The sequence below is a fragment of the Pan troglodytes genome, chromosome 2, assembly GCF_028858775.2.
Source record: "Pan troglodytes isolate AG18354 chromosome 2, NHGRI_mPanTro3-v2.0_pri, whole genome shotgun sequence".
Classification (NCBI taxonomy): Eukaryota; Metazoa; Chordata; class Mammalia; order Primates; family Hominidae; genus Pan; species Pan troglodytes.
In genome coordinates, this window is record NC_086015.1 from 135,407,927 (window position 1) to 135,422,979 (window position 15,053).

Consider the following 15,053-nt stretch of genomic DNA (forward strand, 5'->3'; position numbering starts at 1 on the left):
CCAGAGATTGATCTTGAACTTCCCAGGCTCCAGAATGGTGAGAAATAAATTTCTCATCTTTATAAATTCCCTAGTCTATGGTATTCTGTTATAGCAGCACTAATAGACTGAGACACTCTACATCACTTCAGTCATGTTCTAATAATTACACATCGACAGAGCCCTAGTGTGTTTGCAGAATAATGCATGATCATATCTCCAACATGAATATTTGTCATGTGTTGGGCGCTGTGCTGAGTAGTTGGGATACAAAGATAAAGGAGATATAGGGCAGGTCTGTAAGAGGCTCACAGTCATCACAGAGCTTGCATCTCCTCCTCCATCAGCTGCCTGCAGGGTCTGCTGCTGTCCCTATTCGGTTTCCCACCCTCCAATCACTGATTTTCAAGGATAAACAAAAGCAAAGCTTCCACTAACTGTGAGACTTGGGAGCATTTCTTAATATTACTGAGTCTCCATTTCTTCTTGTGTAAAATGGGAAGGATACTGCCTGGTACATAGGTTGTGGGAAAAATAAAATACAACGTAAGATTCAGAGTTCAAAACTTAGCATATAAGAGGAATTCAGCAAATGTTACTATTCTTTCTTGCTCTGACTCCATGCTACTATCCCAAATTACTCTGTTTTATACTTTAAAACACCTTTTATGCCCCATTCCTCTGGCTGCCTGCCCTTTCAATTATTCTGGGGGAATTTCTGTGAAAAAGAAAAGTGGCAGGGTAAATCATAAAGACTATAAATTTCAAGTTCAATATGTGCCATCCTGATAGTACTTTAAGAGTCATCCAACCTTACCCCCTCATTTTACAGAGGTAACTTCATCTCCTGGGTTTTTTTTCCTTTCATTTATTTATCTAAACCATCCTCCTCATACACACTGTAAACCCAGCCTCTGTGTCTCCATTTTGGTCAGATGGAAAATCCCTCCTTGAATTCTCTCCAAATTCTAAGTCCTTTTCCAAAGCAGTGGTTTATTAACTGGAACATACAGGTACATGGTGTGTGAAGGGAGGATGGCAGAAGGTGCCACAACTATAAATATGGGAAGGAAAGAGGTGTAGTGTGAAAAACTTAATATTTTAATAAAAGACCATATTTTAAAGTTTAAGGTCATCTCTTAAAAAAAAAAAAAACCTGTGATCATTCATTTTCAAAAATGGCCACAATTCTTCATGTATCCACATGTTTTGCAATGTAACTTTGCAGCTTCTCCCACCAAGAGGTGATGTTTATTTTCTCACCCCTTGGATTTTAATTGGTTTTGATGTTCTTCTGGTTTCAAGTCTAGGTCTCAAGGGATTTGCACACTTTTCATTCTCTTAGAAACTGTCACTGCCATATGAACAAACCTGGTCTTACCTACTGAAGGACAAGAGACCACATAGAGCAGAGCTCAGTTGTTTTAAATGAAGCCGCCCTAGATTGGCCCACAACTAGCTAATACCCAAATATGTGATCAAACCCAGCCATGATCACCTAAGTGGCCACCCAACCCACAGCTGAGCATAGCTGCATAAGCGAGTCCAGCTGAGACCAGAAGAAACACCCAGCCAACTCATAGACATGTGAGCAAAAATTCATGCTTATTGCTTGCAGCCACTATCTTTGAGTGGTTTTGCTATAATAGCTAACTGATACAAAGCTTATAGAAAAATAAAACTGAAAAAAATCTTCTTAGTGGTGGTTCTCAAAGCAGCAGGTGAGTTACAAATGTCCAAATTTCTGGGGTTTAGGAAGAATGAGGTTTTGATATTCTTCATTTTCTTTCAAAAGGAACATCAACTTTAAAAGGCTGAGAAACACTTCTTTTGAGTTATAAAGCCTCGCACAGCCTGAACGCTGTGCAAAAAGCCTGATTAAAATTGAGCGTATTCACCTTTAAACTAACATCTGACATTGGAAATAGTTAGAAAATGAAGCTAGGACTAGGGGAAGAAACAGAAAGATTAGGGTAAGCATTTATTTGCATTGCCTTTTCACCCTTCCCCTGCTTCTGGGAATTGCTGCTTTGGATCATGTAGTTTAAATAGGAGTTGCCAGTTTTCTACCTTGCCTCCTTGGCAGTAATGATTGACCTAGAAATTGGCATACAACCCTGGCAGACTCACAGAATCGTTTCTTGAGATTTTAAACACTAGAACCAAGCAGAAAGGTCAGGCAATTTTTCTCCTCTGTTGGCAGAAGCAGAGAGAAGTAAGTGTAGTGCAGTTATTACTTCTGGCACTCTCAAAGAAGCCCATCACACGAAGAGAAGCAGAGACAAGAGGCAGCAGCCATCTTGGGGGCATCTGAGTTTCTGGTTTCAAATCATTTCTGGCCTTCCCATGGTTGAATGACATGAGCAATAAATTTGCCTTTTCTCCTAAGCAAGTTCAACTTGCTCTCAAACACTTGCAACCAAGGAGAGTCTGTAGATGAAATCAATAACAGAGAACATCTTGCAAAGCTTGCTTTCTCAGTGTAGCTTTGAGGGAAAAAAATGAACTGGAGAAAGATAAGTTACATGTGGCAGACATGGAGAAGCACTAGTCAGATCTTTCAAGAAAGCACTCGCTGCCCAGCTGGAAAGAACGTAGTTGTCTAACAGCCTCCAGCTGTGAGCAACCTCATGGTCTGCCTCCACTTTCAAAGGCACACTATTTTAAGGGCAGCCACCAACCAATGACTAAGCAAGGCACCTCATAAAAGAACTAGGCATTTCCACCCAATGCAGGATGCCTATAGTGGGCAATTTTCCCTCCAAATTCTCCCATTTGGCTGGCAGATGCTTTGCCAGTTTGGCAACACACTCTAGACTCTCCTCCATACACAATCCCATTCGTTCCTTTTTTTTTTTTTTTCAAAGATGTTATTCCTTAATAAAGCTTTTTTATTTCTCAGTATCCATTTTGGGAAGCCCTAAATTTAGTGTTTAATGGCCTTTCCCCAGCAAATTTAAAATAATTCAACCAAAACCATAAACATTTTCATAGCCATCTTGTCTAGAATAGGCGGAAAGAAAGGATCCTGTCTAGGAGCCATGAGCAGGTAGACACGACAAATATCTCCCTCTTTCCCCTTTAGCCCACATATCTTCCCGTCATTACATGGGCCACGTGGCAATGGTGTAGGCAAATCAAAACCACAGATTAGGAAAGCTGTCCTGGTCCATCTGATATACCTGTGGTATCTGTGGACTTGACTCCAACTATCTGCCCTCCTCTCCTACCATAGCCCCTTCATTTGCCTCACCTCCTGCATCATCTGTGGAGCAGGATATTAATTAGTGAAACATCAGTTTGAATGCTGCAGACCTTGTACACTTCTCAGCCTCTTTTTTTTTTTTTTTTTTTTTTTTTTTTTGCATGCTTTCCATTATATCTAACCTTGAAGCTTCCAAAGATGTGATAGGTAGCTGGAAATGATTCTGAGCCCGATTCTTCATTTTGTTTTCTACGGGTATACTTGAAAAAAATTAGAATGGGAAGAAATTCCAGCTTGTTCACACCTTGACTTAGGTAGTTACTGGCAGGATGACTTACCTTCAGTCCAATAGAATTCCTAGCAGAGCTTAATATTTCTCCAACCTGATTAGCATAGAGCACATTAACCTAATATGCAAGAATCAAATATTTTAAGCTCCACTTGTTTATTCGAAGTTTCACAGATACCATTTCTTTAACTTTACTCAAATTCAAAGATATAATTGCTGTTTTTTTTAATATACAATCACTGTGTAAATAGTCTCCAAAGATGAACACCAACCATTTCTGAGTCTTTTTGCCCTCCCCTCCAACCTGGGATGGCCCTGGGAGTGCTTTGACCCAATACCATATGGGGAAAATGATATCTGGGATTACTTCAGAGGTCAGGCCTTAAGAGTACTGGCAGCTCCTGCTTCCTCTCCAGGAACCCAGCTGCTCTTCTGTCAAGCCACATGGAGGAGACAGCAGCACCATCGGCAGCCATGTGAACAAGCCAGCTCAGTGATTCCAGCCCAATTGAGTCCCCCAGATAGCTGCAACCCCTGCCAATACCACAAGGAGCAGAACTTCCCAGCTGAGTCTAATAACGCTATGAACTCAAGAGAGATAATATAATGGTTGTTTGAGGATGGTTTGTTACATGGCAATAGATAAGCAATAATTTTCAGATATTCCTACTCAAGAAGTAATATAAAGGTATGGAAAATGGACTCTCTTACACACTGCTGGAGGAAGTATAAGTTCATACAGTTAATTTGAAGGGCAATTTGGCAGTATTTTCTAGCATTTGAAATCTAAATGTCCTATAACTCAGCAATTCCACTTTTCAGTATCTATTCCAAAAAATCACCCACACATGTGCCAAGGAGCAGGTACAAATATACTTATTTCAGTCTATTTGAGAAAGATAGAGAGGCAGAGAATATTTACCAATGTAGAAATGGCTTATATGTCTAACATGGAATATTTTGTATCTGCTGAAAGAATTAGGTAGATCTACATGAACCAAATAACACATATCTCCAGTACATTATTGAACAAAAATAATACATTACAATACTATATATAGTAAAAAAGCATTTGTGGCAAAAATACGCATGGCAATACCATATATTTGCAATTGCCTATGTATCTAAGTGCATAGAAAGTCTGATGGAATTAATTATATATTTAGGATAGGATAGTCTATGCTGTGATAACAAGCAACTCTAAGGTTTCAACAGAGAATAGTCTATGCTGTGATAATAAGCAACTCTAAGGTTTCAACAGCTTAACATGATACAAGGTTTTGCTTTTTTATCCTCACAAAACTTGTGATATGGGTTGGGTGACTTACTGTACTCTCATTTTTGAGACATTTACATAATTTCCATTATTTGTCACCATTAGACAATACTGTACTGCACATACACATGAGAAGCTAAACATCTCTTTACACGTGTATCACTTTAAAGTTTTCAAACACTTTTCACATTTATTTCAGTTTACGCTACATGAAAATCCCATGTGCTAAACAAGCCAGTATATGACAGGATTACTCAACAACTGAAATAAGATATCTCCAATGTGGTTCTCCTCCAAATGGTTACTTAGAGATCTGGGTTGCTACCATCATGCATGTATTTACACAATCTGGTATGTGTGGCCTTCAGGGTCTCTGCACCAGACGGAGGGAGGGATGGAAGGGGGACATTGGCTCTTAAATGCCACAGCCTAGAACTAGCAACATGTCATTGTTGCTCACAGTCCCTTGACTAGTACAAGTCATATGGACCAAAACTTACTGCAGTCTCATTTTTGAGACATTTACATAATTTCTACTATTTGTCACCATTACAGACAATACTGTAGTGCATGTACACACAAGAAGCTAAACATCTCTTTACACATGTGTATCACTTTGAAGTTTTCAAACACTTTTCACATTTATTATTTCAGCTTAAGCTACATAAAAATCCCATGTGCTAAACAAGCTAGGTATGATTCTCCTTCATTTTACACAGAGTGAAATTGAGGCCCAAAGAATCTTGACTAAGGTCTCATGGCTATAAAAGAGCAGAGACTTAAAATGAACTCTGTGATGCCCTGAGTCCAGTTCTCTTTTCCTTAGGGATATGCCAACAGATTTCTGCCTTATATGATATCATTTTAGATGCCCTCAGTATGTATGAATTAAAGGAACTTAGCCAGAGAATAGATAAGGATTTTAAGGACAAGAAAGAAATTGCTGTTCCAGGAATCTGGGTCAGAGTGATTCTGAAAAATGTTTGTTTTCATGTCTGTCTCCCTAACTAGAGTATGACTTTCTAAATGAGATTAGGCCACATTTGCCTCTATAATCCCATTGTCTGGCACAGGGCCTGACCCATGTTGAGCACTAGATAAATATTCATTGAAAGGATGGATGGGCGGATGGGCGGATGGATGGATGGATGGATGGATGGATGGATGGATGGATGGATGGATAGATGGGTATGCTTTCTATATTCTCTATCATAAAGTCATAGCATTTAAGACCATGAATAAATCTAGAACCATGCTACTCAAATGTGGTCCTTGAAGCAGAAGTATCAACATCACTGGGAACTTGTTAGAAATGAAGAATCTCAGACCCCACTCCAGACCTACTAAATCAGAATCTTCATTTTAACAAAATCTGAAGATGAATCATAAGCATTTTAAAGTTTGAGTAAACTCACATGCACTGGTCTTGAATTAACTCCTCTTATTGTATATATAGGAAAGTTCTGTAGGTCACTGACAATCTCCAAGATGCCTCAAGCACTGGATGGAAGTCAAGCTGGAAGCAGTTTCACCCTCTGCCCTCATTAATCTCATGCTTCCTTACATCATAGCCTGTTTTCAACATAGAAGAAATGTACAATAAGTGGAGTTTGCTTAAGTTCAATACATTCAGTGTCTGTGCAGGGCGGGTCAGGGAGGTAGTCTCTAATGATAAAATTAACACATCATACTTGTAACACAGGAGAGTTAGTGGCATACAGGAAGTAGCACCTCAGTGTTACAGGTGAATCTTCCTTTTCTCACCTGTGATAGAATTCCTTTTGATCCTCTGAGACATCCTTACCAAGGATGGTCATGGTTCTCATCTTTACCACCATTGCGTTCAGGGCAGAGCATGCTAAGAATAATTCAGGAGTATACAGGAGGAAAAAAAAACACTAATACTGACTCAGACATTTTCACAAAGATGACCTCCATTAATCCTTATACTACCCAATAAAGCAGGTATTACATGCATTTCACAGAAAGAGGAAACTAAGCTCAAACAAGGTGAGCAACTTGTCTTAGTCAGTCTGTAAATGCAGAGTCTTCTGTCACAAAGTCTAAGATGATCTGATATCAACCCTCCTAGACTGACTCAGGTGAAAAATATTCAGTGTAAACAATAATATCTATTTCCCCAGTTTAGGATGATGCAATGAGGGCAGAGGTCCACTGGATCCCTTTGAAAAAGCTGGCAGAACTGCTCAATTATTAGTCTCCTGGCCACACTCCAGCCACACTCAGGCACAGGGCCCTGAAAGATTGCTCTAAACTCTTCCAACTGCAGATAGCTCTTCCTCTGCTGTAGAGATATGGCTGCTCTCCATAACATCAACTCAGATGATTATACATAACAAGCATCACGACTTGCCCAGCATTATCAGCACAGGTGGGCAAGTTGCCAGGAAGCCAGGAGCCTCTAAACTGCGTCTAGATCTGGAAAAATTTTTCAAACTTTGGATCCCCCAAATTTCTGTTCCTTGATACACAAAGCTGGAGATGATTTCAAGTGAGAACACATGGAAATCAAGGAACTTTATGCCTCCAAGTAGAAGTGTCTTATGATTTGATAAGAAACATGATTTGAAAAGCAACCACTGTTCAAATCAGAGGCTAAAAGTAATAGATTTTTCAACATTTTCTAAAATCAGGGAACTGAGGACCAAAGAGGTAAAAGGTCCCAACCAAGGCTATGTGGCTGGCAAGACGGCAGGAAAGAATTGGAACCTTGGTCCAGTTCATACTTTCCTCATTTTGTGAGATGATCTTTACCATGTTTATACCCATTTAGTAGCCCTCTCCTCTTTTCTTTAAATGTTATTGCCCTAAGTGATCTCTTCTAGTATCATGGCTGTGAAAATACTTACATGCTACAAACTTCAAATTCATATTTCTGATTCTGATACCACTCTGATCATCCAAAGTATGTACAGCTAACTTGACCTCTTCACTTGGATGTCTAACAGGCATCTCAAACTTAATTTGCCCAAAACAGAACTCCATCCACCTCCCCTAACCAAAGTTGTTCTACCCTAAGTGTTCTTTACTTAAATACACCGCCCTCCACTTGGTTGCTCAATTCAAAAATTTAAGAGTCATGTTTAATCCTCTTTTTCCTTCACTCCTCACATCCAATCTATTAGCATGCCTCATTGGCCATAACTCTGAAAGGTGTACCCAGTCAACCCACTTCCATCATCACCACTGCTCTCATCCCCTCTCACTTGGAGTTATCCTAATCAGCTTCCTTGCTTCCCCTCCTGCTCACCTCCCACCCACTTCCTAACACTCAGAATGGTCTTTGAAAGCATGCATCATCAGGTCATGTCACTACCCACTTCAAGCCCTCCAAAGGCTTCTTGGTGTGCTTAGAATCAATCCAAATGCTGAATCGTGGCCTATAAGGCCCCACTGATTCAGCTCCTGACTACCTGGTTGACATCACTGCCTATCACTCTACCTCTCACTGTCTCCACTTCAAACAAATAGATCTCTTTTCTGCACCTTGAACATGCCAACCTAATTCCAGACCATGGTCTTTGCTCTTGCTATTCTCTTAGCTCCAATGACCTTTCTCCAGATCTCCTTATGTACATTCCCTCCACTCAGATATACCTTTGCACACGTAACTCCCTCAGGAAGGCCTCTCTGGCCATACAATTTTAAGTTCTCCTCCATCTCCTACTCATTCTGTAGCACATCACTCTGTTTTGTTTACTTTATAGCACTTAGTATATTTATTCACTTGTTTATTGTCTCCGTCTCCAGCACCATATCTTCTCCCCAAAATGCTGGCTCATTTAGGTCATGGATGTCTCTCCATTATTGAGAAAAGAGGTTCACAAACTCTTTCTATAAAGGGCTTTGCAGATCATATAGCCTCTGTCGCAACTACTCACCTCTGCCATTGTAGCATGAAAGCAGCCAAATGATATGTAAGCACATGAGCATGGCTGTGTTCCAGTAAAACTTGGATGAGCTAGATTTGGCCCATGGGCCATCATTTTCCAACCTCTTATCTACAAAAGTATTTGTCATGTAAAAGATTCTCGGTAAGTATGTATCAAATGCATAAATGAATGAAAGATCTAAAAATCTCTGGGAGAAAACACCAAATACTCAGTAGGATGGTTCTTGTGTACATCTGGCAATAGCTTATTATTAACAGAGCCTCATTGTCTCTTATGTACTTACCACTATAACTTAATATTTCTATTCCTCTGAGACTTACCAAAAAACTGAGAATATGTTTTGTAATAAGATCAGATTGTTCAGTTGGACCCAAAGGTCTTGGGAGATATTTATGAACCCTACTGAAGGACCCTTTTAGACCAGACAAGGCCTGAATATAGAAAGAATAGTGTGTCCCATCAGTCAGCTGATGATAATAATGACCCATGGTTTCTAAAAGATTTTTAGGGAATTACCCACTACCAATGTTTTCATCTGATTCTGCTACCCCCTTGAACTGTATTCTTAACCCTTTTCCACATGAATTTTCCCCCATATAAATTTTATAAAGGATAAAAATTATTACTAAACACTATAATTTATCATGGGACTGCACCTGCCCAAGACAGGATTACTCAACAACTGAGAAAGATACAAACACAACTGGAGACTTGAATTTAAGGTAAAGCATTTTCTAGTTTGAAAATGGGATTTCCAAAGTCCTGGATAGGGAGAGGCTAAGATTTGCCCCTCGGAGGGTACTACCCATCTTCGCCCTTTTAAGAACAACAAAGTGTACAGGCTCTTAAGATCACCCTCAATCATAGTCCAGGATAACAAAGAGATGAGTTACTGCTGCCCAAAGAATGATTTCAGTCTCTACAACTCCACTGAAAGAAGAATTCAGAATTCATTATCTGTAGAAACAATGCTGTACTTGGTGCCTAGATTTTATTAAAATAGTGTTGAGATGCTGAACTTTAGGCACATCAAAGGTTAAGAAGACATTTCTGGGCATTTCACCATCACTCCCAAGAAAACTCATTTCAAGTAGAAGGAGACTTTGAGTAACAAGCAAATGACCTCCAAATAAAAACCCTTAGGGCACAATGTGTTCAGGGAGGGGAGGAGGACACATTCAGATCCTCTAAGTGAGAAAGAAAGCAAAATAGGAATAAAGTGAGAAAAATCATTCCCTAATCATTTGGTGGCTGGTTTTGTTTTTTTGTTTTTGTTTTTGATTTTGTTTTTGTTTTTTTCTGTCCCCTCTGAGCCATGGAAGATACTGGAGTTAACAAAAATTTTATAAACTAAAGAAAGCAACTTTATAATCTAAAAGAAAGCAACTTTCCCTCCTGTCTTTTGAATTCTTATTCCTGAAAGAATGGATAATGAATCAGGAGATGAGCAAAAATGTATCTTTTACAAAGCTCTAGTCTTCCAAAAGTCTCTAAACTCAAACGAAACCTTCCTAAAGTAGTTTTGTAAAAGCTCAAGGTATGCCATTTCCAGAAAGTTGCAGATGAGCACCATCTACTGGGCATTACCCAAATTCTGTCACACATTGAGCAATGAAATTCAGGAATTGGACAATGACCTCTTGGCATATGAAAGAATTAAAAGAGGGCTAGGGCTTAGGGCAGGGATCTAATCGGGGAGGATGTGCTGTCCAAGCCTCCCTCCCTCCTCCTTTCCTCGCCTTCAGGTAGATGGAAAGAAAGGTTCAGTCATCTGAGAGAATATCCGATTGTCCTTGAAATTTTTTTCCCTATTGACAAAGCAAGGCATGAATGAATATTCAGTCTGATTAGATCTTCCACTTGACAATGACTGTCATTACCTGGCTAACAAAATAATATACATCCATGTATGTGAAACCACAATGGCTGATGTTTCAAATTCTTAATACATTATAATCTGGTTGGATTGAGTGGCTAACAATGCCACAATCCTATGAGGTAAACAAAACATTCATCTCTGGATTTCCTCACCTCAGATCTAAGCATCTCCTGTCCATGCAGTACTGAAGATTTTGCACCATCACTTCTGTTTTTCTCATAAATTCTTTATGAGGCTATTAGTCTCTAGGGTGCTCTTCTGAAACCAGAAGGAAATTTGGCTCACACACACACACACAAAAAGTTGCCATATAAAGGCAACTGCAAAATATAGTGGGAAGTTGGTGGAGGATGGAGTTTCACTGAGAATGGGACAGCAACATGATGGAAAGAACATGAACTTGAATTTCAGTTCTACCACTTACTAGAAAGATGCCTTTGAACAAGTCTCAATTTCTGAATCTTCATTTGTTGCTCTGTAAAATGGGGTCATATTATCTCACAAAGTTGTTACAATAATTAAAATGAGATCTTGTTTTCTAAGTCACCTGACATATATTAAGTGTGAAATCATTTTTCTTTCTCATTTTCTTTTTTATAACGCTCTCATAAATAGTAGGTGTAAGAGTTCTTCCCAGGATGTCTCATCAGAATTCAGAGAGTTACCTTTGCTGTTCCTTCCAGGAAGATCTGCAGTGTATTATTGCAGAGTCAGCTCGTAAAGTATGCATGAACTCTCTCTAAACTGGTGTTTTTAGCCAAGAAACAAACCACTTCATTGTAGGTGCCTGTGAATCAAAAGGGAAGGTTTCCATAGTACTTTTGCCTGTGCCAAATCTATACATCTGCATTTTTCAAGGGAAATTGCTGAAAAGATATTAAGAGAAAAACTTCCCTATACAGATATGTCTGAAATCCCCAAATGCCACCCTAACAAAATCAATATTTTTATGACATTGACAAAAGTTTAAAAGGAGAGTTTTCTTTCTCCCGCAGCTTCCTTGATTCATGAATTGAAGCATCAAAGAACTTAAACCAGAAAATACCCCAAACTGTTGTTGTCACATTGATTCATGGTTGGTTAGATAAAACAAATAATCTTAGCTTTTAGTATCAACATGTCGAAATTTCAATAGCAGTGAAATATTGTCCATTGTTCATTCATTTATTGATTCATAAAATACATATTGAATGCCTAACTTGGGCCAGGCAGTGTTCCAGGTGCTGGGAATAAAACAATGAATAGACAGGCAAATCATTCCTGCGTTAATGGAGTTTAACAGTCTAGTGAGGAAAGAGATAATAAACATGTAAATGAATAAATAAATGGTATAATTTCAGAGAATAAATACTATGAGAAAATATAACAAGATAATGCAGTTCCCTGGAAGTCAGCACTCAGACATTCTGAGACAATATTGCTTGAGCAGAAAGCTGAAGAACAAAATAGAGCCATAAAAAAATTAGAAGATAAAGCGGTCAGCCAATTGGCACAGCAAATGCCAAGGCCATAAGGCAGGAGCCAGGTAAGCATGTTTAGGGGCAAAAAGAAGGCTACTATACCTGGGCAATAAGGTCAGAGAGGAGGTGGGCTGTGCATCTCAAACCTGATTGTGAATAAAAATCACCTGGAGATCTTGTTAAAATGCAGAATCTAATGGGGGTGGGATGCTGAGATTCTACATTTCTAAAAAGCTACCAGGTGATGCTGACACTGCTAGTTCATAGAGCTCACTTTGAGTAGCAAGGACATAGGGCCTTGCACACCATGGGAAAATGAATTTCCTGCGAGTTGAAATAGAAGGCCACACTTATCTGATGCCTTTACACCTAGAAAGCCCTTCTCAGTTACACAAAGGTCTCATTACCCTTTGGCATTTCCACACACCCACTACAAAACTAAGTACTTGATAAATGCACCATAAATGCCTGCATTCAATGATAAGGCTAATGATCTAGATCCTGCTTTGTGGTTTGCCTAGTATTGGAAAGAGTAGCAAAAATAATGATGTAATGGGGTGAAGCAAAAAGTGGTGAGTGAATGGAAAGACTTTAGATGGGCTTTGAATCATATTTCTGGGTTCAAATTCTACATTACCATCTACAAGTTCTTTGGCAAATTGTTCAACTTCTCTGAGCCTTTATTTTCTCATTTAAAAATAGAAATAATATCCACTTCATCAGGGAGATGTGAAAATCACATGCAATAGTAAAGTGGAAGTTTCTTGCAATAGTAGATGCTCCATAAATGTTTATTCTCTTTTTCTCTTCTTTCCAAGGTCCACCTGACTGTCAACACGATGACATTTGTATCAAATAGCATCATGAATCTGTGAATTTTGTAGAGCACAACTGATTTCCAAATTAGGAATTCAGGGCCCACATCCATGTGAAGCAACTGATTATTCCTATAGCACTTGCTTATTGCTGCTTTAAAGAAAACCTAGATTCTAGCCCTTATTCTAAACTAACCTGCTGGACAATCTTTGGTAAGTCCCTTGTCCATCTATGGACCTTAGTTCATCTGTTAAATGAAAGAGTTGGAGTAGACGGTCCTGCCCAACCTTGGCATCTTCTGACTGTGATTACCTTGGTGAGAGTTCTGAAAGTGGACTTGTTTTCCAGAAAACATAGCAGAAGCCTTGTAGCTGAGATATTTGGGTGATGAGATTCAAATTCATGAAGAAGACAGGATGAAACCCTTGTATATTAACTTTGGCCAGCAAATATCCTCATTCCTTTCTCTCCAATCCCATTATTCCAGGGACTAGAGTGCCAGAAATATTATCTTATTCTCACTGGATCTTTCATATTTTTAAAAGCAACTGACATCACAGGAAAAACTTGAGAACAAGACTTAATGGAATCAAATGTGCACTTCTCTGTTATTTTACTTTGTCACATAATAATGTTATAACCCTTTATTTTCAAAAATATCTTTGAGATGAAAACAAATCTATAAAATTGCTAGTATTTTTAAAACTTGAAAAAGTTTAAGGAGGATGTTTATGGCTTTATATCTGTTCTGGTCTTCAACCATCTACTCCTCCAATCCTCCCTCACCCCAGTTTAGGGTTTTTTAAGGTTTTTGTTTGTCTGCTTGGTTTTTATTATTGTTTTTACAATTAAATAAAATAAAAATTAAAATAACTCCAACAGCAAATATCTTCAGATGCTAGAGGATTACAATTCCTGAGAGGCTTAGGTTGAAAAAGGAACTAATGCATCTTGTCTAAAGGTGTATATTTGAGATAAATCGTTTTCCAATGAATACTTAGAAATAAGCAGAGATTATTTCTTAAAAGGTCAGGTGCTTCATCTCAACAGAATGTTTTTCCACCTCTTTCAGAGGAGACCACCTACTTTCAGATATATCAACAAAAGTGCCCCTTCCCTTAGACCTAGCCAAAATGAAGAATCTCTTTATAGCTTTATTTACTCTCTGCCTTTGAGAGTTTTGCTGTTTGCCTTCTTTATCCTGATGCTTTGAAGGCTTGGAGTATTGAATAAATGGAGAAAAGATCTAAGAACCAAGTAATGGAGACACACAGTTCAGTTTCAGAGAGCTCACGGCAACCACAGAACACACGATGATTAAGAGATTAAATTATGTGTACCAAAGGTAGACCCTAAATCCTCCAAATTATATATGTTTCCCAGATCCATGGGTCTACAGAGCTGGCAAAGGAGCAGGTGCTGCTTACCCAAAACATTGGCTCCTTTAGCATCATCTGTGCTCTTTCCCAGCCAAGGGCACCTATAATTACCTCCCATAAGCTGAACTCTCAACCCTGCCTCGCTCCACACATACCCACTGCTGAAAATTGTATTGGCAATTAATTTGTCAGGAAAATGCTAGGGGATGTGAACACTGGTAATTTTATACCATAGATATTCAAATTAAACCTCGAGCCTGAGTATTTTCAGTGTCAAATTGTAGCATAGTTGCAGAAAAAGAGAGAAACACAAACTTCCTCCTGCTATCTCCTGACTAGAGGTGAAAAAGAATGTTCCATGTGGTTGTGATAACCTTGGCTCCATCTCTAGGGTTGACTTGGGAACATGAACAACAAAACACACTAATTATGGGTGATACCTTTTGTGCTCCTCTTTGAGTGAAAGGAGATGGGGTGGGTGGTTGTTCTGTATCATTCCTCAAGTGACAAGAATCATTTTAAAGACCAGTAGCATCAGATACCAATAACTTGTAGAAGCCCACTCCAATTCTGCACCTGATTTTCGTGAGATTACTGTGAGAGTACTGTGTTTATAGACCCTTGGTCAATTGACAGCCATGAAAATAGCATAGGACAAAAGAGCACCAGCATAACACCAAACAGAAAGTCCCCCAAACTATCTCATGTACACAAGGAAAGCCTCTGGAACACTGGAGCTGAATCAAAACAAAGAGCTTAAAGCTTCAGATTCTCCTGGGACTATTGTTTTAAAGATTCATTTTGTTAATTATTTTGAAAGAAGAAAGAAAACTAACATTGACAGCCTACTTCAAGT

At 38.9% G+C, this 15,053-nt stretch overlaps 1 protein-coding gene across 3 annotated transcripts in view; it reads right to left on the minus strand.

The window, feature by feature from the left end:
• Positions 1-15,053, minus strand: part of CPNE4 (copine 4) — a 752,097-nt gene that overhangs the window by 624,161 nt on the left and 112,883 nt on the right. The window contains exon 3 of one of the 3 annotated variants that reach the window (XM_054681028.2): positions 6,165-6,321. The exons of the other annotated variants lie outside the window; for them this stretch is intronic. The gene's annotated coding sequence lies outside the window, so the exon portion shown is untranslated. The remainder of the gene's footprint in view (positions 1-6,164; positions 6,322-15,053) is intronic. 3 annotated transcript variants of the gene reach the window in all.